This window comes from Ceratotherium simum, chromosome 12, assembly GCF_057802395.1.
Source record: "Ceratotherium simum simum isolate JZ-2026a chromosome 12, ASM5780239v1, whole genome shotgun sequence".
Taxonomy (NCBI): Eukaryota; Metazoa; Chordata; class Mammalia; order Perissodactyla; family Rhinocerotidae; genus Ceratotherium; species Ceratotherium simum.
Window position 1 is genome coordinate 44,622,889 of NC_141911.1, and position 26,174 is coordinate 44,649,062.

At 40.9% G+C, this 26,174-nt stretch overlaps 1 protein-coding gene across 13 annotated transcripts in view; it reads left to right on the forward strand.

Annotated features, from left to right (window-relative positions):
• The first annotated feature begins 11,010 nt into the window (after positions 1-11,010).
• Positions 11,011-26,174, forward strand: part of ELF2 (E74 like ETS transcription factor 2) — a 95,352-nt gene continuing 80,188 nt past the window's right edge. For 11 of the 13 annotated variants that reach the window (XM_087437605.1, XM_087437608.1, XM_087437610.1 and 8 more), the window contains exon 1: positions 11,074-11,171. The gene's annotated coding sequence lies outside the window, so the exon portion shown is untranslated. Of the gene's footprint in view, positions 11,172-11,791; positions 11,810-26,174 lie in introns of those variants that run through there. The other 2 variants (XM_087437617.1, XM_087437606.1) reach the window with 2 other exon arrangements.

A 26,174-nucleotide genomic window follows, 5' to 3' on the forward strand; every position in this document is an offset into this window, starting at 1 on the left:
GGCCATATATGACAAACCCACAGCCAACATCATACTCAATGGGGAAAAACTGAAAGCCATCCCTCCGAAAACAGGGACAAGACAAGGGTGCCCACTCTCGCTACTCTTATTCAACACAGTACTGGAGGTTCTGGCCAGAACAATTAGGCAAGAAAAAGGAATAAAAGGAATGCAAATAGGCAACGAAGAAGTGAAACTCACGCTGTTTGCAGATGACATGATCTTATATATAGAAAACCCTAAAGAATCCATTGGAAAACTATTAGAAATAATCAACAACTACAGCCAAGTGGCAAGGCACAAAATCAACTTACAGAAATCAGTTGCATTTCTATATACCAACAATGAACTAACAGAAAGAGAACTCAAGAAGACAATCTCATTTACAATTACAACAAAAAGAATAAAATATCTAGGAGTAAATTTAATCAAGGAAGCAAAAGACCTATACAATGCAACCTATGAGACATTATTGAGCAAAATCAATGATGACATAAAGAAATGGAAAAATATTCCATGCACTTGGAATGGAAGAAAAAACATAGTTAAAATGTCCATACTACCCAAAGCAATCTACAGATTCAGTGCAATCTCAATCAGAATCCCAAGGACATTCTTCACAGAAATAGAACAAGGAATAGTAGCATTCATATGGGGCAACAAAAGACCCCGTATAGCTAAAGCAATCCTGAAAAAGAAGAACAAGGCTGGAGGCATCACAATCCCTGACTTCAAAACATACTACAAAGTGATAGTAATTAAAACAGCATGGTACTGGCACAAAAACAGACACACAGGTCAATAGAACAGAATTGAAAGTCCAGAAATAAAACCTCATATCTATGGGCAGCTAATCTTTGACAAAGGAGCTAAGGACATACAGTGGAGAAAGGAAAGTCTCTTCAATAAATGGTGTTGGGAAAACTTTTGCAAGACAGCCACTTGCAAAAGAATGAACGTAGACCACCTTCTTTCGCCATACAAAAAAATTAACTCAAAATGGATCAAAGACCTGAAGGTGAGACCTGAAACTGTAAAACTCCTGGAGGAAAATATAGGTAGTACACTACTTGCCATCAGCCATAAAGGGACCTTCTTGAATTCCATTTCTACTCAGACAAGGGAAACCAAAGAAAAAATAAACATGGGACTTCACCAGATTAAAGAGCTTCTATAAGGCAAATGAAACCAGGATCAAAATGAATAGGGAACCCACCAGCTAGGAAAAAATATTTGTAAACCGTATATCTGACAAGGGATTAATCTCCATAATATATAAAGAACTCACACAACTGAATAACAAAAAAACAAACAACCCAATCAAAAAATGGGCAGAGGAAATGAACAGACACTTCTCCAAAGAAGATATACAGATGGCCAATAGGCACATGAAAAGATGCTCAACATCACTAGTCATCAGGGAAATCCAAATCAAAACCACACTAAGATATCACCTTACACCTGTTAGAATGGCTATGATTACCAAGACAAAAAGCAACAGATGCTGGAGAGGCTGTGGAGAAATGGGAACCCTAATCCACTGCTGGTGGGAATGCAAACTGGTGCAGCCTCTATGGAAAACAGTATGGAGATTCCTCAAAAAATTAAAAATAGAAATACCTTATGATCCAGCTATCCCACTGCTGGGTATCTACCCAACGAACCTGAAATCAACAATCCAAAGAGGCTTATGCACCCCTACATTCATCACAGCGTTATTCACTATAGCCAAGACATGGAAGCAACTCAAGTGTCTCTCAACTGATGAACGGATAAAAAAGATGTGGTATATATATACCATGGAATACTACTCAGCCATAAAGAAAGACAAAATTGTCCCATTTGCAACAATGTGCATGGACCTGGAGGGTATTATGTTAAGTGAAATAAGCCAGAAAGAGAAAGACAAACAGGGCATGATTTCACTCATATGTGGAAGATAAACCAACACACACACAGATAGAACTGTTTGGTGGTTACCAGGGGCTAGGGGAGTGGGGGGTGGGCACAAGGGGTGGAGGGATGCACTTATATGGTGACTGATAAACAATAATGTACAACAAAATTTCACAATAAAAAAAAAAGAAAAGTGGAAAATAAAATTAAATTAAAAAAATAAAAAATAAAGTGTTTGTTACCTAGCATACTGAATGATTTTGGGCCTGGTAAATATATACATATTTACTGTAATTTTTCTCCTCCTTTTTTCTCGATTAGATCTTTGAAATCTTTTTCCTATAAGAATAGAAACAGGCAGTACACCTGGAGTACACAAAAGACTCTTGCTTTCTTATCTTACGTTTCATTCCTTTACCCCATTCATTTATCTCACCCCAAAAACCAGCTACTAGAAGACAGGATCCTGGCTAAGATATTTTTGTGGGGAGAGGGTTTCACAAAGTCAATCACATACACCACGCTCCTGTGAACTACTCATTGATCTCCTTTGGAGATATCTAGACCATTTACAGAAAAACATACTGTTGCCATTTGAAAATTTTACACTCAAAAAACTCAGTGCTACTCACTTGGTCTGATAACCAGATGTGCATCTTATTCAATACAAATTTGTCCCTTGCTCTTCTCAGCAGCTGTCATTTGGAAGTTCAGTCCTTTAGGGCCTGAGAGGCAGGATTTAGTGCCTTTGCTCTAGTGTCTAGCTCCTGCCTAATTTAACAAGTATTACATTAATAATTGAAGGGCTCTTCGGGCTAATGGCAAATAAAAAATATTAAAGACTGAAAACTTCAATAAAATAAGAATAATTAAGTGTTCCTTCATATAAGTGTTGGAAAAATACCAAAATTGGCTTATAATAGATATAAAATTTAAAATAAAAATAAATAGGACATCCTGGGGAAAAACTGAAAAGCAAAATAATTTTGAACATATAGATATGGCTAGCTATAGACAAATTGTAAAGTAGATAATTGTTTACATTTGAGTCCACAGTTTGCCTGGCCAATTTTAGTTCTTTCCTGAGATTTTCATTAGCTCCCTAATTTCCCTACTCTTTCCCTGCCTCACAAGATCCAGCATGTGGCTGTTACTCTATACCTGGCTTCCTGCCCCCCTAACACCATCTCCCTCCCGCCCTCCCTCTCCTGCCCTGCCCTACCTAGTCAATTAAAGGGAGTCGGTTATTGCTAAACTTCCTCCTCTAGGCTTAAGAGCATCAACATTTCCAAAGACCTTCCTCTTCCACCCCCTCCCTTCCACTTCAGTGACCTCAAAAAGGGAGCTTGTAAAAAATAAGAAAACCTGGATTCAAATTCCAACTCTGCTTAACTGTATTAATAAAAGCGAAGCATTTAATTTTTTAGGCCTCAATGTCCTCAACTGTGGGATGATTGAGTTGGAGTAAATATATATAATATTTCTGACAGATCTAAGAGACTAAAAGCTGGAGGTTGGGGCCTGCAACCTTGCCTCTGCCATCTGTCGCAGCTTGCTTCTCTAGTTTGTGCTGACCACAAAGGCACCTGCTTTCTTCTCACACTGGGCTGTAACACAACTAATCCTTGTTAACATATTAATTTTCTTTCCCCACCCAGGTAACCAAATAAAAATGCAGACTTTCTAAGTGGGCTCTGAAATTCTCTATTAGTAGAATGTAAGCCTTTTTAGGCTTGTTGAATTGTGAACTGGGCTTCTTCACCTCCCTCAAATCATGCTAAAGGGATTGGCCTATTCGTGAGAGCATACTGTAGGGAGAAGCTGGCCTGACCACACCTTCAACCTCAGAGATTACCGCGGAGGAGGAGCAGGAGGCAGCTGAGCAGAGGGTTGGGAGCATGGAGTCTGGGGCCAGCCTGCTTGGCTTTCCTGCCCAGTTCCACTACTCACTTGCTGGTGGTCTTGAGAAAGCTGTTCTACTCCTTCAGTTGCCTCAGTTTCATAATCAGCAAAATGATAATAATACTTTCCTGACTGGGTTGTTAAGAGGATTAAAAGAAAGTACATATTCAGTCAACACTATTAAGACGATGCTAGATTTCAAAAGCATTTTGTTGGTATTTAAGACCCTGACCATATAAGCACAGATATAATCAATTACTATACCTATTCATGGACTCTTGAATATTAATTTTAACTATAGAATTATTTTTATTTCCCTCTCTCCTTTACATTATGGGAATGTCCAGTCTTTCATGCAGATTCACAATATGTTAAAACTCTCAACTCCTCTTCCCATTAATTCCATTCTTTTCTGTCTGGTATTCACATTTTAATTATCATCCTCCTGTGAGCCTTTTTTTTTTTTAATTTTATTTTATTTTTCCCCCAAAGCCCCAGTGGATAGTTGTATGTCACAGCGGCACATCCTTCCAGTTGCTGTATGTGGGACGCGACCTCAGCATGGCCGGAGATGCAGCACGTCGGTGCGCGCCCAGGACCAGAACCCGGGCCGCCAGCAGCGGAGCGCGTGCACTTAACCGCTAAGCCACGGGGCCGGCCCCTCCTGTGACCCTTTTATCCTCCATATTGATTGGCTTCTTATCCTGGCCTTAAATTTCTCTCTCTCTTTTTGCTTAGCAGTCAGTGTCATCAGCAGATATGGAAAGTCTATTCAGACACAGCTCGGCAGACAGGAAGAACAGGATACAGGAGCCACAGGCTGGAGCAGAGGAAGTTTGTTGGCAACCAGTGAAGAAGGGAGTGTCTGGAGAGAGTGAGATAGGGAACATGGCCAGAAGCACTCAACCATCTGAGGTAGTGCCTGCTATGTTAGGCAGAACAGGGATGCCAAACAGAGGTGAGTAGGGCTGCAAGGTGGCAGCAGTGCCCTATGAATTTGGGGAAACAGGACAGGTGGCTAGTGTCAAGGCTGAAGCAGAGGGCAATACTTTTCATCCTTGATGTCTGAATATGAATAGTTGAAACAAGGCTGCATTTTAGAAATACTAGTGGTGAAGAGCACAGGCTTTAGAGAAGGATTCAATCTCGAACTCCACTGTCTACTGCGTAACTCTGAACAAGTGGCTTAACCTCTCACCTTACCTTCAATGTGAACTGTAAGGTGAAGATAATTATAGGAAACTCAAAAGATTATGGTTATTATTGCTGTTATTTTTTACTATTACCAAAATGCTACCCACTCTGATTAGCTGACCAGTAGGAAAAACTCCCAGGGAAGAAAGCAAATAAATAATGGGAAAGACAAGGCTTTTGGTTTACTTTTCTAATCTTTAGGGTGATCCAGGAAATGAATGGAAAGAAAAATTTCTATTAACTCATTTTAACTTAGTAGCGTGGAAGAAACAGAGTTAAATTCCCTTGAAAACTAATCAGGTCACAAATATGGAAATTTATTTCAGATCTTTCCCTATGGAAGATATTTATCTTTGTGTTTTAATTAACTACTATAGCATTTATCCTGAATTTTATTAAGAAACCAATTTTATTCAGAAACTTTAAAGATTAACAGGATCTTAAATCACTAATAAAATGTCTTTATGTGCATTTCATTTGGACTTTTAATTTTATAATAAAGATAAGGAGGCAAAATCTGCTTACAAAAATTGGTTTTAACATTGAAAATATTAGAAATTCTAACTAGAATAAAGTGTAATCCATCTTAAACACTTCAAATATTTTAATAATGCAATAAAATGTTCTTTAAAAGTAATTTGTGGATAGAATTAATAAGATGCTTCCAACTAAAGCACTATTTTTATTTTTTTTTGTGAGGAAGATCAGCCCTGATCACCCATGCCAATCCTCCTCCTTTTTGCTGAGGAAGACTGGTCCTAAGCTAACATCCGTGCCCATCTTCCTCTACTTTATGTGGGACGTCATCACAGCATGGCCTGACAAGCGGTGCATCTGTGCGCGCCCGGGATCCCAACTGGGGCCGCCAGCAGCGGAGTGCGTGCGCTCAACCAATATGCCACACAGCTGGCCCCTAAAGCACTATTTTTAAAGAGAAGTCTGCTTTTAAAATATATCAAGAACTCCAATTATGAGATTATAAGTACTTATTTTGCTAGAAAACATTACATGGTAAAATTACACGTGCAACTTATGAGGATTTAACTTCCCTTCTATATTCAAAACTTTATACCTTCTGCCTGTTTTACCTGATTGCATTTGATGGTACAAATTGCATTCTCAAGAATTATTTCATTGGATTCTGGAAACTTCACATGTCCACCCAAAATTATCTTGATTTTGTTCATTCTCTAAGGCAGGCCTCTTCTAACTTTTTTTTTTTTAAAGTTTTATTTATTTATTTTTTTCCCCCAAAGCCCCAGTAGATAGTTGTATGTCATAGCTGCACATCCTTCTAGTTGCTGTATGTGGGACGCGGCCTCAGCATGGCTGGAGAAGCGGTGCGTCGGTGCACACCCGGGATCCGAACCCGGGCCGCCAGCAGCGGAGCACAGGCACTTAACCACTAAGCCACGGGGCCGGCCCTATAACTTGTTTAATATACAATATTTAAGAGATTTTGATTCATGAAAGGCAAGATGATACCTAACACAAAAAGTGATTTTGGGGACTGGGTTCCTTTGCAGACCCAGAGTATGGGAGAGTTATAAATCATCATCTTTGGAGAAGCCCAGAAAGTGGCAGAGGGAGGGATAGATATGGTAGCTCACAAATGAGGTGGGTTAACACCAGAATACAACTGGACAGTTGCCCAGAATCATTTATTCTTTAAGGAGAGGCAAAGGAAGAGATTTTTCTGGCTGTTCTTGTAAAGTTTACAGAGTTGTTGGTAACCTGGGGATTTGCCCATCTGCAATGAGGGAATCCAACAAATTTAAAGATTGTGTCAGTCCCTCAAAATTCACTACTGTGGAATGCCCTTGTGGTAGCCAGCTTCCAATATGGTCCCCCAGTCAGCCTCATCTCCTAGGATTCATGTCCTTGTATAGTGCCCTCCCACACTGAATTAGGACACTGATTTGTACGACCAACAGAATATGGCATAAGTGATGGGGTGTGACTCCTGAGGCTAGGTCGGAAAAGGTAGCACACCATCCCCTTATTCTCTTGGACTACTCACTTTGAAACATTATAAGGGAAAATATAGCCTTATTTAATCAACTATATCTCAAAGTGCCCAAGAATTAGCCCAAGAAAGAGAATTTCCAGTTTGGGAGGGGCAAATGATTCACTGGCTACCATCGGAGAATTTAGTCTTCTCCTGTGTTTCTCACGTTGATTATCAGTCCCACCCCTACACTGGGCCCTAAAGGGTCCTTCTCTCATTTAACATTCTAATATAAAAGCAGGAAAACTTTTTCCCTTGGTTAGTCTATCATACTAAAGACAGACTGAAATTTAAAAAAGACTTTCTTGGATAATTAGAGAGAACAAAGGAGAAATAAACAGAGAAAAGCAGTACAAAAGCATTCTACCTAATACACATATTATACAATTTCATTTATATTTAATCTATATAAATTCGTGTATATGTATCTAAATGCACATAAAAAAGTCTGGAAGCTTGGGGCTGGCCCAGTGGCGTAGCGGTTAAGTGCGCGCGCTCCGCTGCAGTGGCCCGGGGTCCATGGGTTTGGATCCCAGGCCCGCACCGATGCACTGCTTGGCAAGCCATGCTGTGGCGGCATCCCATATAAAGTAGAGGAAGATGGGCACGGATATTAGCCCAGGGCCAGTCTTCCTCAGCAAAAAAAGAGGAGGACTGGCAGATGGTAGCACAGGGCTGATCTCCTCAAACACACACACACACACACACACAAAAAGTCTGGAAGCTTAAATGCTAAACTATCATTTATGTTTACCTGTGGAAGGGTAGAGGGATAGGATAACTGGGTCTGTGGAGGGTGAGAAATGGAAAGAGAAACAGAGATGGAAAGGAGATTTGGCTTTTTAAAAAGTTTATTTTGTATTATTTGAAAATTGATGATGAGAATGTATTAATGAACCACTTGTATAATTCAAAAATAAATTGTGGAATATTAAAAAATGGAAGCAAAAGCAATCTACTTACAACATAAAGATCTCGTATTTTATGATCATTAGCATGTTTCTAGGACTACGGGCCACATCAGCCCTTTCCTGCTGAACCTGAGGTCTTTAGATGCTTTGCTACAAACTTTCTGGGTTTCTTACTTGGCCAGCTTCCGCAAGGGATGTGTCCTTTCCAAGACCCATTATCAAAGAGCTGCCTTAGAGACATCAAGTTTGGCACCTTCAAGGCCAATACCAAGAGAGCAGATTGCTCCATCTCCTATTGTACCAGTCAATGATTGCAACACTAGTTGTGGGTAGCAAACCACCCTAAAACACAGTGCTTAAAACAACAGTCCTTTTTGTGTATAGGTCACTGGCTCCAGGCTGGGGATGGTTCTACACCTGCTTCATGTCTCTCATTCTTCTTATACCAGCAGACTAGCCAAGCATGTTCTTCACCTTGAGAAATGTAGGCATGTGATAGAGGCAAGCAGACACATGCAATACTTCCTAAGGTCAGGTTCAGAACTGTCACACTGTCACTTCTGCCCATATTCCTTCGGCCAAAAGCAAGTGGAATGATCTAATCCTGACATCAGTGGAGTGGAGGAACACACTAGTGAGAGGAACACCAAAGCCACATTTTGAAAGGCATGCATGCACGGAGCAGTGAAGAATTAAGAACAATAATGTTATTTACCACTGTTATCCACCTGGAACTTTCCAGCTTACTTCCAATTGGCAGTAGGGGAGATATATTTCTTCTCATGGTAGCTGAAAACAGGAATGATTTGACCCAGCAGGTGAGATCTGTTCCTAACTATAGAATTGAGGCTTTGTCCTTGCATACTCCTTAATATGCCATGTTATTGTCATGGAGATGCAGTAGTAATGATTATTAATTCTATACAAATATCAAAGTGGACAATCGTTCCCATAAATGATAGGTTATTTTACAGGAAATAGATTAGAAATACTGCCCTAGAAAGGGTGCTGTTTGTATTATCCTGTTTATTGTGTATTAAAGGTTTGAATGTTATAAAGCGTTATAAATCCTTTAGTTCAAAAGGGTACCAAGAGTCACCATATTTTAGAACTCAGGAATCCATAAAATTTCATCAGAGTTAATGGGACCTCTTTGACTAACCCTATTTGCTATCCAGGATTCCCCTATGTTTAAAAGTAAAAATCTTTTAGGAAAAGGAGTCTCCGGAGTTGCTTTTTAAGATGGGAAAGGAAGAATTACCCCCCCAGTAAATGAAGAGGCATTAAGAGTTTTAAAAAGAGAAAGAGAAGATCACTAAATTCTTAGGTTCTTCAGAAACTTAAATCAGCGGGGCCTCCTGTGGTTGACTGACATTTGAGCCCTAGTCTAGGGTTATTTCCATGGTTCCCACGTTACTTTCAAGAACTACCACTTCTGTTCCTCCGGGTTTCTTCTTCGCTCAGGACTTCGCTCAAGCCGCAAAAAGAGGAAGGCTGGAGCCCAGAAAAGAACCTGGTGCACACAGCGCCGGGGCCATCGGAGTGCGGCTGCAGGAGCCCGAGAGGGGGGCGGAATCAGTCCCCACGCACACCGGGACAGCCACTGCTCTTTGTTAAAGAAACAAATACGAGAAAACGCGGCGGCGGCGAAGTGTGGTGGGGGGGAATAGACTGAGGCGTTTGTATGCATAACTGTGCGTAAGAAAGATCATTAATGAGGCGCTCCAAAAGCAGGACAACCCAGGGCACCGTGTCATTGGCTTTTGTGCACTTGAAGGCGCGTGAGTGCCCTGCTCAGAGGTTCCCCTTTGTGTGAAAGTGGGAAACCAGAAGCGCGCAGCAACTGCTGGGTTTTCATTTTCGAATTCGTAGGCACTTGGACCAAAATGCTCCCGCACCAATACACTCCCGCAATTCTCACGCCAACAATACTCGGACTTTGAGTTACTTCTCCGTTGCTGACCGAGCGACGAACGACAATGGCTCGGTGCGGGCGCCCGCAGCTCCGGGGGCAGCGCCAAGGGGCCGCCCGCCGCGCTCCGCAGCTGCGCGCTGAGCCCCGCCGCCCGACACTCAGCAAACGCGGGCACCAACCGCCGCGCGGCCCGGCCGTTGGGCGGGTGGTAATTTCTGGGAATGGGGCGGGGTCGGCGGGTGTACGAGGCCTGGCTTCTGCCAGCGAGGAGGAGGAGCGGGCGGCGCCGAGGGGCGCGAGACCGGCGGGGCGGTGCGCCACGAGCGTCACCGGCCGGGGCGGGGCCGGGGGCGGGGCCGGCGGCGCGCTCCTGCCCGCCCGCGCCCCCACCTTTTACTTAGTGGAGGCTGAGGAGTGCAGACGGGAGAGACGCGGGCTAGGAGTTTTTCCAACCCCCCGGCCCCCAGTAACTGTCAGACTGCCCGAGTGCGGAGCTGTCCCTTGAGGAGAAGAGCGGGAGTCCAGAGCTGGGGATGGGGTGACTGCCGGGGCGCACAGGGGACCTCAGAGAGTGGCGAGGGTGTGAGTGCGGTCCCGGCCGGCTGGGAGAGGCGGGCGGCGCTGCAGGTGCACGCGCGGCCCCGCCGCCCCCACGCGCCTGCCCGCGCGTTGGAGTCCCCGCACCGGTCCCGGGCCGGAGCAGGGAGCGGGGTGGGGGTGCCCCGAGCAGGGAGCGGGACAAGTGGCGAGAGTCTACCTGAGAAGGCAGGTTTGGGAGAAGTTGGGGGATAAGGGGCGGGCGAGATTCGAGAGAGCCACCGAGGCAGGTTGGGCGGGCTGGCGGGGGCCGAGGGCGGCGGGGCCCCGCGGGGTATAAATAGCCGGCCAGGGTTTGACAGGCGCGGCGGTGGCTGGCGGTGTCGCCCCCCTCCCCCCCGCCGCGTGGGGAGGGGAGGAGCGCTCGGAGCGGGCGGGGTGGGGGAGGCGGACTCGAGTGTCCTGGTGGAGGCGGCAGGCGGCCGAGGGGGAGGAGCCGAGGCGGGGGGTGGAGGGAGGGGGCCGGGAGCGGGGCGAGGGCGGGGGCCACCATTGCTCCCCGCGCCGGGCTCTGTGTCGCCGCCGTCGCCTCGGCGGTTGGGGGTCGGTGGGGCGGCGCGGGCGGGGGGCGCTGCGCGGGGCGGCGCGCCGCTGTTTTGTCTCCTCCTCTCCCAGTGGAGCGGCTCCGGCTGCCGGGGAGGCCCCGGCTCCCTCCGGACGCCCGGCCAACGGCGGCGGCGGTGGCGAGTCCGCGGCCCTGCCGAGAGGGAAGCGACGCCGCGGTCTTCCCAGGCGACGCGGACAGCAGGTAAGAGCGCGGGCGGCCGAGGCTGGTGGGAGGGAGCGCCGAGGGCGCGGCGATAAAGCCTCGCTGTCCCGAGTGCCGCCGCCTCCCTCCGCGCCCCCGCCCCGCGCCTGTGTTGTTTGCTCCGGGGTTTGCGGAGGGGTTTTCCGGAGCCTGTGGCGGTGACAACGGCGGGGAGCTGGGGCACGGGGCTGAGTGCCCCGGGCAACGGTCGGGGAGCGGGACTTGGAGAAAGGGGACGGCGCGCTGCGCGCCTGCCCGTGGGGGGCGCGGGGCGCGGGGCCGGGCTGAGGGAAGAGGTTACGGACCCCGGCGAGGGGGATGGGCCGAGCGCAGCTGGTCTCGCTGTGTTTACATCTCTGCGCGAGTCACCTCTGCCGAGAAGCGGACTGAACTGACCCGCCTTATCCCGCGGGGAGGCCAGGGCGGGGGTCCGGCTCCGGAGGAAACGCGTCCTGGGAGGGTCGGGGAGGGCGGGAGGCTGCGGCCGGCGCCGGGGCAGGGCGGCGGGCGCGGGGCGGGACCGGGGAGGCTCCGGCCGCTCGGGGTGGCGTGGAGGGCTGGAGACCAGTTTCCTTCCCCGTCGGGCCTTCTCGCCGCGCCTTACCTTTCCCTCCCTCCGCCGCTGGCTCGCACGGCAGGTTGTATTCTTTTATTCTCGCTCTCCACGCCGGGGCCCTTGCTGCCGGTGCCCCCTATTCCCCGGGGGTAGGGAGGCTTGGCTCTGATAGGAATCTGTTTTTTAAACAAAACAAAAACGGGCTCTGTAACACGCGCGTCCAGTGACCGCCTTCGGGATCTCTCTTCGCGAAGCTGGCCCTCGGGGACGGCGCTACTGGATGTTTTGGGGGCGCGGGAGGAGGACGGTGAGGGCTCTGCTAGGGCTGGTACAGACCGCCTGAGCAGCTTTGCGAGCAGGGCAGCCGAACCCCTTCTCTTGCTCCACTTGAGCGTTTTTATTTCGTGTCAATAAAGGACAGAGAAAATATTTCATAACGCCAAGAGTAATCCAGATTGCATTTTCTAATGCTTCTCGTGTGCCAGCGTCTTGGGCTTTCTTTTTCTAGGAGCTAGATTGGCTGCAGAATAGCGTTTCTTTAAGTTCCTAGTACTTCATTAAATGAGGAAGGGGGGGACACTTCATTGTAAAATTGTAAATTTTCCCCCTTTCTTGTGTTATTGGACATTTACTTCAGCTATGGTTTAAATTTTAATCTGCTGGTGATAGAATAGTAATCGTGTGTTTGGTAATCAGATTTGCTTTTCTTTTTCTGTGAGTCTCTATCGAGAGGTAAATTATGCACTTTTTCTAGTGCCATAATCAGAGAATAGTGCCACAATCACAGAAGAATGTACCGTTTTCTAAGATAGGATTGGATATTTGTGTTTCAGCTTCTTCCTTTCTTCAAAAGGTAGAATGACTTTAGATAGGACTGGAAACTCTCGAATTACATTTAAAGGAATTTAGGAATAATTAGAGTTTATATATAGTGCAATACAGTTTACACATTGCTTTCATGTGGATATTATTAAGAGTTCTAGTAAACACATGAGTAGAAAATTTGAACATACTGGGCATTTGAAATTTGAATGTTTAATGTCAACCTATTTTTTAAGCAGTGATATAACTAATTACTTTGATGAATCATTGAATCTCATTTCAGACGTGTATACTCATTTACAAAATAATCAGAGTATGGTTGAAAAGAATTTGTAACTTTGAGATGTTCTCTTCTGAGTAAATAGATTGGTGACTGGCTGTGGTAGGGCTTACCAGTGTTGATGGCTCTACCTGCTCACAGATTGTACAGCAAGTTTTTTTTTTTTTTTTTAGTAACAGCTTTATTGAGATATAATTCAGTACCCTTCACCAATTTAAAGTGTACAGTTCAGTGGTTTTTAATATATTTACAGAGTTGTGCAGTTACCACCATAACCAATTTTAGAACATTTTCATCACCCCAAAAAGGGAACCCATGCTCGTTAGCCCTCACTCTCCATCCCCACACCCTCAGCCCTAGGCAGCCACTGATCTACTTTCTGTCTCTATAGATTTGCCTATTCTGAACATTTTATTTAAATAGAATCATACAATATGTGCTCTTTCGTGACTGGTTTCTTTCACTTAGCATAATGTTTTCAAAGTTCATCCATGTTGTAGCTTGAGTCATTACAGTCAACCCTCCCTATCTGTGTATTCTGCATCAGTGGAGTCAACCAATCTATTCTGTATTATATTTACCATCTGGGATTGGTTCAACGTGGAACCCATGGATACAGAGGGCTGACTAAGGGACTTGAGCATCCATAGATTTTGGTATCCTCTGGGGTCGTGGAACCAATCCCCTTGTGGATACCAGGGGATGACTGTATTTCATTTTTTTTGTCCTTGTCGTTGAGGAAAATTCACCCTGAGCTAACATCTGTGCCAGTCTTTCTCTATTTCGTATGTGGGTCGCCTTGACAGCATGGCTGCCGATGAGTGGTCTAGGTCTGGGTCTGGGAACTGAACCTGGCAATCGAAGTAGAGCACACTGAACTTAACCACTAGGCCATGAGCTGGCCCTTGTATTTCATTTTTTTAAAATCGTTGAGTAATATTCCATTGTATGGATATACCACGTGTTATTTTTCCATTAATTGGTTGATGAACATTTGAGTTTCCACTTTTTGGCTATTGTGTATAATGCTGCTATGAACATTTGTGTACAAGTTTTTGTGTGGACATGTTTTCATTTCTCTTGGGTATGTACAGTTTTTTAAAAAATTAGCTTTTTGAGTTATTTAATACCAAAAATTAATCCATTTTGAGTGCACAAGTCAATGATATCTAGTAAATATGTAGAATTGTTAAGCTATCACCAGAAGCCAGTTTTAGAACATTTCTGTCACCTCCAGAAATTCCCTGTTTGTAGTTAACCCTCATTCTCATCCCCAGCCCCATGCAACCACTGATTTGTGTTGTCTCTATAGATTTGCCCCATGCAACCACTGATTTGTGTTTTGTCTCTATAGATTTGCCTTTTCTGCATATTGCATATAAATGGAATCATACAGCATGTAGTTTTTTGCATCTGACCTTTCACTTAGCATAGTGTTTTTGGGATTCATCCATATTGTAGCATGTATCAGTATTTTGTTCCTTTTTCATTGCTGAATAGTATTCTATTGTATGGATATACCACATTTTGTTTATCTGTTGACCAATTGATGGGTATTTGGATGGTTTCCAGTTTTTGACTGTTGAGAATCATGTAGCTTAAACATTTGAGTACAAATCTTTACGTGGATATATGGTTTCATTCTCTTGGGTAGATACCGAGGGATAGGATTCCTGGGTCATCTGTTTAACTTTGTAAGAAGCTGCGAAACTGTTTTCTCAAGTGGTGGCACCTTTATGTTCCTAACAGCAGTGTGTGTGAGTTCCAGTTTTTTCACATTCTTGCCAACACTTGTTATTGTCTGTCTTTTTTATTATAACTGTTCTAGTGTGTATGAAATGGTTAACTCACTGTGGTTTTAATTTGCATTTTCCTGAAGACTCAAGGTGTTGAGCATTTTTTTCATATGATTATTAGCCATTCATATATCCTTTTGGTGAAATAACTATTCAAATCTTCTGCCCATTTTTTGTCTGTCTTATTATTATTGGGTTGTAAGAATTATATATTCTGGATGCAAGTCCTTTATTAGATACATGATTTGCAAATATTTTCTCCCATTCCTTGGCTTGGCTTTTTTCATTGGAGTCTTTTTTTTTTGTGAGGAAGATTAACCCTGATAACATCTGTTGCCAGTCCTCTTTTTGCTGAGGAAGATGGCCCTGGGCTGACATCCGTGCCCATCTTCCTCTACTTTATATGGGATGCCACCGCAGCATGGCTTGATAAGCAGTGCATAGGTCTGCGCCTGGGATCTGAACCCTTGAACCCTGGGCCACCGAATGGAGCGTGTGAACTTAACCACTACGCCACCAGGCCGGCCCCCATTGGAGTCTTTTGAATCGCAAAAGTTTTAATTTTGATGGAGTCTTATTTCTGAATTTTTTCTTTTATAGATCATACTTTTGTTTTCATAGGAACTCTGCCTAATCCAAGGTTTTGAGGATTTTCTCCTTTGTTTTCTTCTAGATATTTATAGTTTTCTCTTTTATATTTATGATCTATTTTGGGTTAATTTTTATGTATGGTATGAAATAAGGGTCTAAATTCATCTGTTGCATATGGATTGTCTTAGTACTCTTTGTCAAAAAGATGTCATTTTTCCATTGATTGTAAATAAACGTTTATTTCTGGGTTCTCAATTCTGTTCCCTTATCTATATGTCTGTCCTTATGCCGGTACCACCTTGTCTGGATTACTGTGCTTTATGGTAACTTATGAAACCAAGTAGTATAAGCCCTCCAATTTTGTTCTTTTTTTTAAAAATTGTGGCTATTCTTGGTCCTATATAAAAACTTTAGGATCGGCAAATCGGTGTCTGCAAAAGTCTTGGAATTTTGATGAGGACTGCATTGACTGTGTAGATCAGTTTGGGGAGAATTGCCATCTTAAAGTATTGAGTTTTCTAATACATGAACATGAAAATTTCTATTCATTCATTGATCTTTAATTTTTCACAGTGATGTTTTATAATTTTCAGTGTACAAATCTTAAAAAAATGTTATCTTATTGTGGTAAGAGCACTTAACATGAGATCTACCTTCTTAACTTTTTAAAGTGTACAATACAGTATTGTTAACTATAGGCACAATGTTTTATAGCAGATCTCTATATTTATAGAAGATTTCCTTTTTAATCTTCATTTGTTCAGAGTTTTTAATTATGATTGAGTATTGGATTTTGTCACATGCTTTTTCTGTATCTGTTAGTGTGACCAAATGTCACAGTTTGCCCAGGACTGTCTTGGTTTTAGCACTGAAAGTCCTGCATCTTGGGAATACTCTCCCAGACAAACTAGAATTGGTCACCTTAGTGTCTGAGATGATCATGTGGTTTCTGTGTTTTATTCTGTTGATATGGTGTATTACATTAATTGATTTTCAGATATTAAATGAGCCTCATATTTCTGGGATAAATCCTACTTGGTCATGGTATATAATTCTTATTCTGTGTTGCTGGATTTGGTTTGCTAATGTTTAGTTGAACATTTTTTGTCTATATTTATGAGAGATACTGGTCTATAGTTTTCTTATCTTGTGATGTCTTTGGATTTTGTTAACATGGTAATACTGGCCTCATAGAATGAATGAGAAGTGTTCCCTTTTCTGTTTTCTGTGAGAGTTTGTGAAGGTTTGGTGTTATCACCTCTTTGAATACGTTTGATAGAATTCACCAGTGAAAGCATCTGGGCCTTGATCTTTTTTCTTTGGGAAAATTTTAAACTACTAATTCAGTTTCTTTGCTTGTTATAGTTCTATTCAGATTTTCTGTTAACTTTTGAGTTAATTTCAGTAATTGTGTTTCTAGGGAGTTGTCCATTTCCTCTAAGCTATTTAATATTTTTGGCATACAGTTCATAATATTCTTATACATGCTTTTAATTTTGCAAGAGTGGGTAGTGCTGTCTCTCTTTCATTTTTCATTTTGGTAGCATGTGTCTTCTCTCTTTTTTACCTGGTCATTCTAGCTAAAGCTTTGTCAGTTTTGTTCCTCTTTTCAAAGAAACAAGTTTCAGTTTAATTGATTTTTTTTTCCAGTTGTTTTTTTGTTTTCTATTTCACTGATTTCCATTTTAATCTTTATAATTTCTTCCTTCTTCTTGCTTTGGGTTTAGTTTGCCTTTCTTTTTCTGGTTTCTTAAGGTAGAAGCTTAGGTTGTTGATTTGAGATCTTTCTTCTTTTCTTTCTTTTTTTTTTGTGAGGAAGATTAGCCTTGAGCTAACATCTGTTGCCAATCCTCCTCTTTTGCTGAGGGAGATTGGCCCTGGGCTAACATTCATGACCATCTTCCTCTACTTCATATGTGGGATGCCACCACAGCGTGGCTTGATAAGCAATGTGTAGGTCCATGCCCGGGATCCGAACCTGCAACCCCCGGGCCACTGAAGCAGAGTGTGCAAACTTAACCACTACGCCACTGTTTTTTTTTTTCTTTATTTTTGGTGAGGAAGATTGGCCCTGAGCTAACATCTGTGCCAGTCTTCCTCTATTTTTGTATGTGGGATGCCACCACAGCATGGATTAATGAGCGCTGTATAGGTCTGTGCCTGGGATCCAAACCCGCGAATCCTGGCCCATAGAAGCAGAATGCATGAACCCAACCATTATGCCGCCTGGCTGGCCCCCTTCTTTGCTGATATCGGCATTTAAGCAGCTATAAATTTCCCTGTAAACACTGTGTTAGCTGCATCCCATACATTTTTATATGTTCTGCTTTTTAAAATTTTCATTCAGTTCTGCATATTTTCTAATTTCCTTTACCCATGGGATATTTAGAAATGTATTGTTTAATTTCCAGATTTCATTGTTGTTGATTTCTAATTTAATTGCCCTGAGGTAGGAGAACATACTTTGTATGATTTTTATCATTTTAAATTTATTGAGACATTTTTATGGCCTTGTATGTAATCTATTCTAAAGAATGTTCCATGCGTTCTAGAAAAGAATATGTATTCTGCTCTTGTTGGGTGCATTGTTCTGTAGGTGTCAGCTCAAGTTGGTTTATAGTTTTCAAGCCTTCTATGTCGGGTGCTGATTTTTCTGTCTAGCTGTTACAGCAGTTATTGAGAGTGAAATATTAAAATATTATTGAGCTATCTGTATTTCCTTTCAGTTCTGTCAATTTTTGCTTCATGTTTTTGGGGCAGTGGTTTTAAGTATGGTATACATATATAATTGTTTTATCTTACTGATAAAATTGACTTTTTTATCGTTATGAAAGATCCCTCTTAGTCTGTAGTAATATTTGTCTGGTATTAGTGTAACCCCTCCAGCTCTCTTTGCTTACTGTTTGCATTGCATATCTTCTTCCATCCTTTTACTTTCAGTCTATTTGATTTTGAATCTAAAATGGGTCTTATAGACAGCATGTAGTTAAAATGCTTTTTTTTTTTAAATAGTCTGACCATTTCTGCCTTTTGATCGGAGGGTTTAATCTCTTCACATTTAATGTAGTAATTGATAGTCAGATGTATGTCTGCAATTTTGCTATTTTCCATATGTCTCAGTTCTTTTTTTTTTTCTTTCCTCATCCTCTACTGCCTCTTCTGGAGTTAATGGATATTTTCCAGGGTATTATTTGAATTCCTTTCTTAGTTTTTTTTTTTTTTTGGTGAGGAAGATCAGCCCTGAGCTAACATCTATTGCCAATCCTTCTCCTTTTTTTCCCTTTTTATCCCCAATGCCCTAGTAGATAGTTGTATGTCATAGTTGCACATCCTTCTAGTTGCTGTATGTGGGACGCCACCTCAGCATGGCCGGACAAGCGGTGCGTCGGTGCACGCCCGGGATCTGAACCTGGGCCGCCATTAGTGGAGCGCACACACTTAACCGCTAAGCCATGGGGCCGGCCCCCTTTCTTAGTTTTTTAACTAGATTTTTTGAGTTATTTTGTGAGGTTGCTCTAGGGGTTGCAATGTATGTCTTAATTTTTGACAGTCTACTTTGGATTGACTAGTTTAATTATGGTGAAATGTAGAAACTTTGCTCCATTTCTTCCTTCCTTCGGTCTGTTAGTATTGTCATGTGTATTAAATTTTTGTGTGTTAGAAGCCTAACAGTATGGTTTATAATTTTTTAAGGCAATTGTATGTCTTCTAAAATAGTTAAGAGAAAAAAAATTTAAACAATCTTGTATATTTACACATGTATTTACCTTTTTTGGTGCTTTTTATTTCTTTTTGTATATTTAACTTTATGGGCTGGTTATTTCCTTTCAGTCTGATGGACTTCCTTCAGGATTACTTGTAAGGCAGGTCTGTTATCAATGCATGATCTCAGTCTTCGTTTTTTGGGATTGTTTTTATTTTGCCTTTATTTTTGAAGAGTATTTTTGCTGTATATAGAATTCTTTGTTACAGATTTTTTTCTTTCAGCATCTTGAATATTTCATTTCCTCCTTTCTGGCCTGCCTGCCTGCCTTCCTCCCTCCCTCCCTTCTTTCCTGTCCTTCCTTTTTCTGTCTTTCTTATTAATTATCATTTAATCTTTTCTTTTTTTTTTTTGGTGAGGAGGGTTGGCCCTAAGCTAACATCTGTTGCCAGTCTAACTCTTTTTGCTTGAGGAAGGTGGTCCCTGAGCTAACATCTGTGCCTATCTTCCTCTGTTTTGTATGTGGGACACCACCACAGCATGGCTTGATGAGCAGTGTGTAGGTCTGTGCCCGGGATCCGAACCCGTGAATCTTGGGCCACTGAAGGGGAGCACACGACCTTAACCACTAAGCACTGGGCTGGCTCCTGGCCTCTGTTGTTTCTGATGAGTTGATTTTCTCTTTGTGCTTTCATGATTTTCTCTGTCTTTGGCTTTCATCAATTTTACTGTGATTGTGTATGCGTGGATCTGTTTGTGTTTATCCTACTTTCAACTCATTAAACTTAAATCTATAGATTAATGTTTTTCAGCAATTTGGTAAGTTTTGACCATAATTTCTTCAAATATTTTTTCTGTCCTTTCCTCCCTCTCCTTTTCTTCTGGGATTCTCATTGTATGTATGTTGGTATGCTTGGTATCCCATAAGTCTCTAAGGTTGTGTTCATTTAAAAAATTTTTTTCTGTCTTTCAGAATTGGTAATTTCTATTGATAAATCTTCAAGTTCACTCTTTATTCTGTCATTTCAAATATGTAACTGAGCTGTGCTCAATTGAATTTTTAATATTGGTTTTTATACTTTTCAACTCCAGAATTTCCATTTTATTCTTTTTTGATAATATCTGTATCTTTATTGAGATTGCCTATTTTATGAGTTATAGTTTTCATACCCTCCTTTAATTCTTTAAACATGGTTTCTTTATTTAGAGATAAAATTAAATTTTAGATAGATTTTATCCATACTATGCATTAAATTTTAAAATGATGTTTCTTTTACTTCTAAATTGTATTCCATATTTTTCTTCTGTATTTCATGATATGCATGAAAGTATGTTATTCATAAATGCTAAATTTCATCTTATAGTTTTTATTTAAACATAATTAACAATTTCCTTATAATGTTTATTGACATAGGATCAGTGTGCAATTTGAAAGACATGCCATTAATTCTGAAACCTTAGGTCAGTCTGTGAACTGATTATACAGTATAATGTCTGCTTGTTTGTCCATATTTCTTGCTGATCAGTTCTCTCTTGATAAGTGCTAATAGGTAGAAAAAAATGGAAGAAGCCTAAGAGAGCAATATAATGTGTTAGAATGATTACAGAGTATCAGAATCTTTATATCAGCCTGTACATTTAATAGTATAGTATTCATTCATTTTAGTTACTTGAGAGATTTCAGTAAATAAGATAAATACAGTACCTGTTCTTATGGAATTTATATTCTGGTGGAAGAGACAGACATTAAACATATAGACACTGATAAATATAATGAAGAAATAAAATAGGGTAATGTGATACCAAATAGAAACTGTTGGGGGAGCTACGTGGAAATTGAATGTAATTTGGGGGAGGGGAGCCATGAGGGAAATGTCTCTTTGAAGGGATGGTATTTGATGTGGGATCTGCATGATGAGTCAGGAGGACTCAGTCTGTTGATGATCTGGAAGAGCTTTGTAGCCTCGAGAACAGGAGGTGCAGAATAAGCTTGGTGTGTTGGAGGAATAGGGCCATTGTGGCTGGAGCTTAGCAAGCCAATGAAGGAGAGATGAGGGATGAATGAGGTCAGAGAAGTGGAGTGGGCTAGCCTTGGGTTGATCTTTATAGAGACCATGTTAAAGAGTTTAGATTTTTCTTCTAAGTGTGGTGGGAACCCACTGGAAAAATATTGCAATGACCTTCATTGTGTCTAAAGAGTTAATTTACAGCTCAGTATGTTTCTGAGTGTAGTAAACATATGTAGGATTTTCTGTAAATGATTTTAGCTTTATAAAGAATAGCAGGAAGATAACTTTTTCCTTGTATTTCTTCCTTGAAATTTAATTCTTTAAAAATAAAGTAAAATACCAATGTCTATAAAACTTGGAATTTGTAGTACAATTATAGTAATGGCAAAAAGTCTTGTGATAACAACTTTAGCCAATTTATGTTAGTATTATGAAATTACACTCTCAACTATAATTATGGGCTAAAATATACATTCATGTAGTTGTATGATTGACTTTCTAAATAATTTGGTATATAAACATGTTTTCTTTCACTATTTCACTAGTAAAAACAGTCACAATTATTTTTGTTTGGCTAACTAATATTAACATAGACTAATTATGACTTAAAATGATCTCAGATTAGACAGTGTGGAATATAGTCTTTCAAAGCTTTATGTGAATAAAATTTTTGAAGATAAAACTACACTTTCAAGGGGCTGGCCCCGTGCCGTAGTGGTTAAGTTCAGCACACCCCACTTCGGCAGCCCGAGTTCGGATCCTGGTTGTGGACCCACGCCACTCGTCAGCCATGCTGTGGTGGCGACTCACATACAAAATAGAGGAAGATTGGCATGGATGTTAGCTCAGGGCTTATCATCTTCAAGCAAAAAAAAGAAGAAGATTGGCAGCAGATGTTAGCTCAGGGAGACTCTTCCTCAGCAAAAAAAACCCCCCAAAAAGCAAGAAACCAAAAAACAAAAAAAGCTTTCTTTTCAAAGTACCACTATTGGTTATTAAAAAAAAGTAACCCATGGTTTTTATAAATTGAACAGTAACCTCCAATATTTCTCTTTATAATGTCATATATATTTTTAATATTTAAAATATACCCTTCTATAGGGAAACCAAATATGTTTCAAATAGACTAGATATATCAAGTCAACCTAGATATACTATAATTTGGAAGGTATTTTTAAATTACTCCATTTCTTTGTTAATATTGATTTATAATGAGTATCTGAATATTTTTCGTGCTCTTTTATTTAGTAGCCGTTTATTCTGACTGTATTCAGTATTATATGTATGGTTGTTAAAAGGTGCTTATTTTTCCCCAAATGATTTAAAGTGGCTTAACAAAGGACACATGTATATTAGAGATAATAAAATAGAAGAAGGAAACCAGGCACAAGAAAAAGTTGAGTTAGGTAAAAATTTTTTGTGCTGGCCACTGTTATGAGAGGTGTTATGTGCAAAGGTGATTATAATAGCTACAGCCGTACTCTAATGGAGCTTCTATTCTATTTTGTGTTGGTGGAGTGGGTAGAAAGATAGACAGATTTGCAATAAGCATGTAAATAAAAACCTCACCTGCATCTCATTTTAGAGGAATGACAAAAAGCTGGTTTGGGGCAGGATAAAATCCAGACAATTAAAAAATATTGTGTCTATTGCCTGATATCTTTAGTATCTTGAATATGATTCAGTTAAAGTAGGGTAAAGCTAATTTGTTTTGTTTCCTGAGCTAGCGTATGTTAATTTGCTTTATTGGGTTATAAATTTGGCCCAAGAACAAAACCAAAAAACTTCTCTAATTTGGTAATTTATGTGGTTTATAGGCATCTACTCAGCCATAATCAGTGAAAATGAGGAAACTTAGAGGGGCATTGTGGTGGATTGATTATAGGGCTAGGCTTTATAAATGATGTAAGAAAAAAAGCTCAATTTGTGGATTGGGGGTATAACAAGCAAATAATATAATGATTACAGAATTAATATTAAAACTGAGAATCTTTTGGGTTCTTATCTAACTTGAAGGCCAAAGTCCCAATATTTTCATGAATAAACTTTCCAATTTGACTAATTTTATTTTAACCTTGCAGTGGGTGCCATTTAGATACATGAATAAAGAGGTAGGTTTTCCTTATAAAACTCAATTCTGTGTTAAACATGTACCATTCTAAACTTTAAATTTCATGATTATCTTAACTTAATTTCAGATTATAATTAGTAAGAACTAGAAAATATATTCATTTTAAAAAGAATTAGTAAATTATTTCCACTTACATTTTCTCTACTAGTGTGCTTAAATAAACTTTCAGAACAAGTTCATTTTTTATGTTTTATTTCATAATCTGGATGAGTTTAGAATGTTTCGGGAAGTCCACCTTCATGAGTTTTTACTCAGTTCTTGGAAGTGGAGATGTTTTTACTATGCCATATCTAAGCATTTAAACTCAATCATGATATCACTCTAAAATAAATGATAAAGCATTTTAAACCTCCCATATATTTTACGAGGGAAAGACGGGGTCTATGTCTTCTTCATTCCAGATTATTATGGTTTTTATCTTCCTCTAAAAGTTGTCGCTGGATTGAAGTTTAAGTTTTACATTATCTTTAACTTTCTGGAATCTTCTTCATCACTGTCATCAACTGATCTTTATGAAGTCTTGCCATCATACTAGATAACAATACCATGAGAATTACTTACACTGTAATAATTATGGTAGCTGTTAAGTAGTTTCTATTATTTTTTGCTTTTTACAGATGAGTGTGAGAATTTTGAGAAGTTAAATAACTTGCTGTTCAGAAAGGAGTTAATATCTCAGATCTGAGACTGCTATCCTTAGAAAGGTCTGCTTGCTAGGTTGGCCCTTGGCTGGCATCTGGAAACTGTCTCTCAAGAGTATTCCCGGTAACTGATAAGGGTGATTCTCTGTGCCTAGATTGTTTGTACAAATAATGTGTTTATGTTGAACACTTGCTTTCCTTCTGGGGGTTCTGGAATTTTGGTACACATGAAGCAGAGGGTGACCATGTGACTAGCCCCCAATAAAACCTTGGGTACTGAGTCTGATGGGCTTCCCTGGACAGAAACGTTGTACATGTGTTGGTCATTTTTCTTGTTGGGGGAAGAAGTAAGCTCTGTGTAACTTCTCATGGGAAGGAGAGAGCATAAGGAAGCTTGCAGATGGATTACTCTAGATTCCATCTGTGTCTTTTTCCTTTATGACCTGCTGTATAGCCTTATTATAGCTATGAGTACAATTATATGCTGAGTCCTGTGAGACCCCTGACAAACGTCTTCACGACTAAAAGAGATTCTGCCCTGCTGAGGGTAAAGATTTGTGTTTTAGTTTCTGAGAAAGAAGTTTATTTCCTTTTGCCTGGTGATTAGCGTCCCGGGTACAATGGAGAAGATGACATTTAGTCCTTCAAATAAAAATAAGCATACATTTTTTCATTCATCCATTTATATACATTCTATAGGCCCATAAATGTCCATGTTCCAGGCCCTGTGGAAGAAGCTATAAACCTTGGCTTAATTAGGTAAAGGGAGATAATCTTGTAAATAGTTTAGGCCTCAATATGGGAGACTAGGTACACTTTTTCCCCCAGTTGCTTCTGCAAGGGGCCTTTTTATTTAGCACTATGTAAAAGTTTATATTTTGGTTCCAGGTATTCTTTTACTTGAAATATGGTAAACCTGAATTAGGATATGAGGCCTGTATCTGAGAATCTTTGTTTCATGCTAATATAGAATTGCAGGGCCGGCCCTGTGGCTTAGCAGTTAAGTGCGCACGCTCTGTTGCTGGCGGGCCGGGTTCGGATCCCGGGCGTGTGCCTATGCACCGCTTCTCCAGCCGTGCTGAGGCCGCGTCCCACATACAGCAACTAGGAGACTGTGCAGCTATGACATACAACTATCTACTGGGGCTTTGGGGGGAAAAAAAAAAAAAGAATTGCAGGCCAACATTTCTTCTAAAAAACAAACAAGCTCAACCCTGAAGAGAGCAAAGGAGAAAGAAATTCTGTCAGTTTCTCCCTAAGGCCTACAGAACTTCTGTGAGAGAATTCGTGAGTTAAAAAATCGTTTACGCCGCCCCCCCATCCTTGTTTTTTTTGGAAAGTGAAAAAAAAATCTGTATACTTACGTAATTTCCATTTAATATATTTTAAACCTTCTAATCAGCCCACGTTATGAGCCAATAAGGAAGTGGGTAGAAAAATCTCCCAGGGTGGGGTGGGAGAGGTTTTATGTGATTCTTTCACAGTTTTAATTAAAAAAAAAAAAACTTGTGTAATCATGAGGCACAAAAACTTTAAGATTAAGAGCATGGACTTTGGAGCCAGACTGCTTAGATTGAAATTCTCACTCTGTCACTTACCTGTTGTTTGATCTTGGGCAAGTTACTTACATTTCCCCATGCCTCAGTTTCCCCAAATGTAAAATGGGGATATTATACCTGTTCTATAGGATTGTGTAGATTAAATAGATTAATCTGAATAATGAGTTTAGATAATACCTAGCATAGAGTAAGTACTCTATAAATGTTAGCTATTATTATCCGTTTACTGTTTGGAAGAAGAAGGAAAAATATTCTAAACTAAGCTAGTTATTGACTTTCTTCTAGGATAAATTCACTTTAATGGATTCTTATCCTATCAAACCAGAATATTAAAAGATTCTTGTAAACGGCAGGTCTTTGGGCCGGCCCCGTGGCTTAGCGGTTAAGTGCACGCGCTCCGCTACTGGCGGCCCGGGTTCGGATCCCGGGCGCGCACCGACGCACCGCTTCTCCGGCTGTGCTGAGGCCGCATCCCACATACAGCAACTAGAAGTATGTGCAGCTATGACATACAACTATCTACTGGGGCTTTGGGGAGAAAAAAGGAGGAGGATTGGCAATAGATGTTAGCTCAGAGCCAGTCTTCCTCAGCAAAAAGAGGATTAGCATGGATGTTAGCTCAGGGCTGATCTTCCTCACAAAAAAAAAAAAAAGGCAGGTCTTTGCTTCCTTTTTAAATCATGAAAGTGAAGAAGTTGGCTAAAGTTTTAAAAATTGTGTGCACTAGGGTCTTTAGGATGGCAATTGCTGGATTGGTGATTTATCCCTCCTTAAAAAAGAAAAATTCTCCCAATTTGCTTTGTTGAATAAACCTTACTAGATTCTAGGTTTTCTTAATGATTGGGAATCTGCCAAATATCCTGATCACCTCTAGCTCCAGTCTCGTATAAAGGAGTTGCTTGACTACCGTAAGGC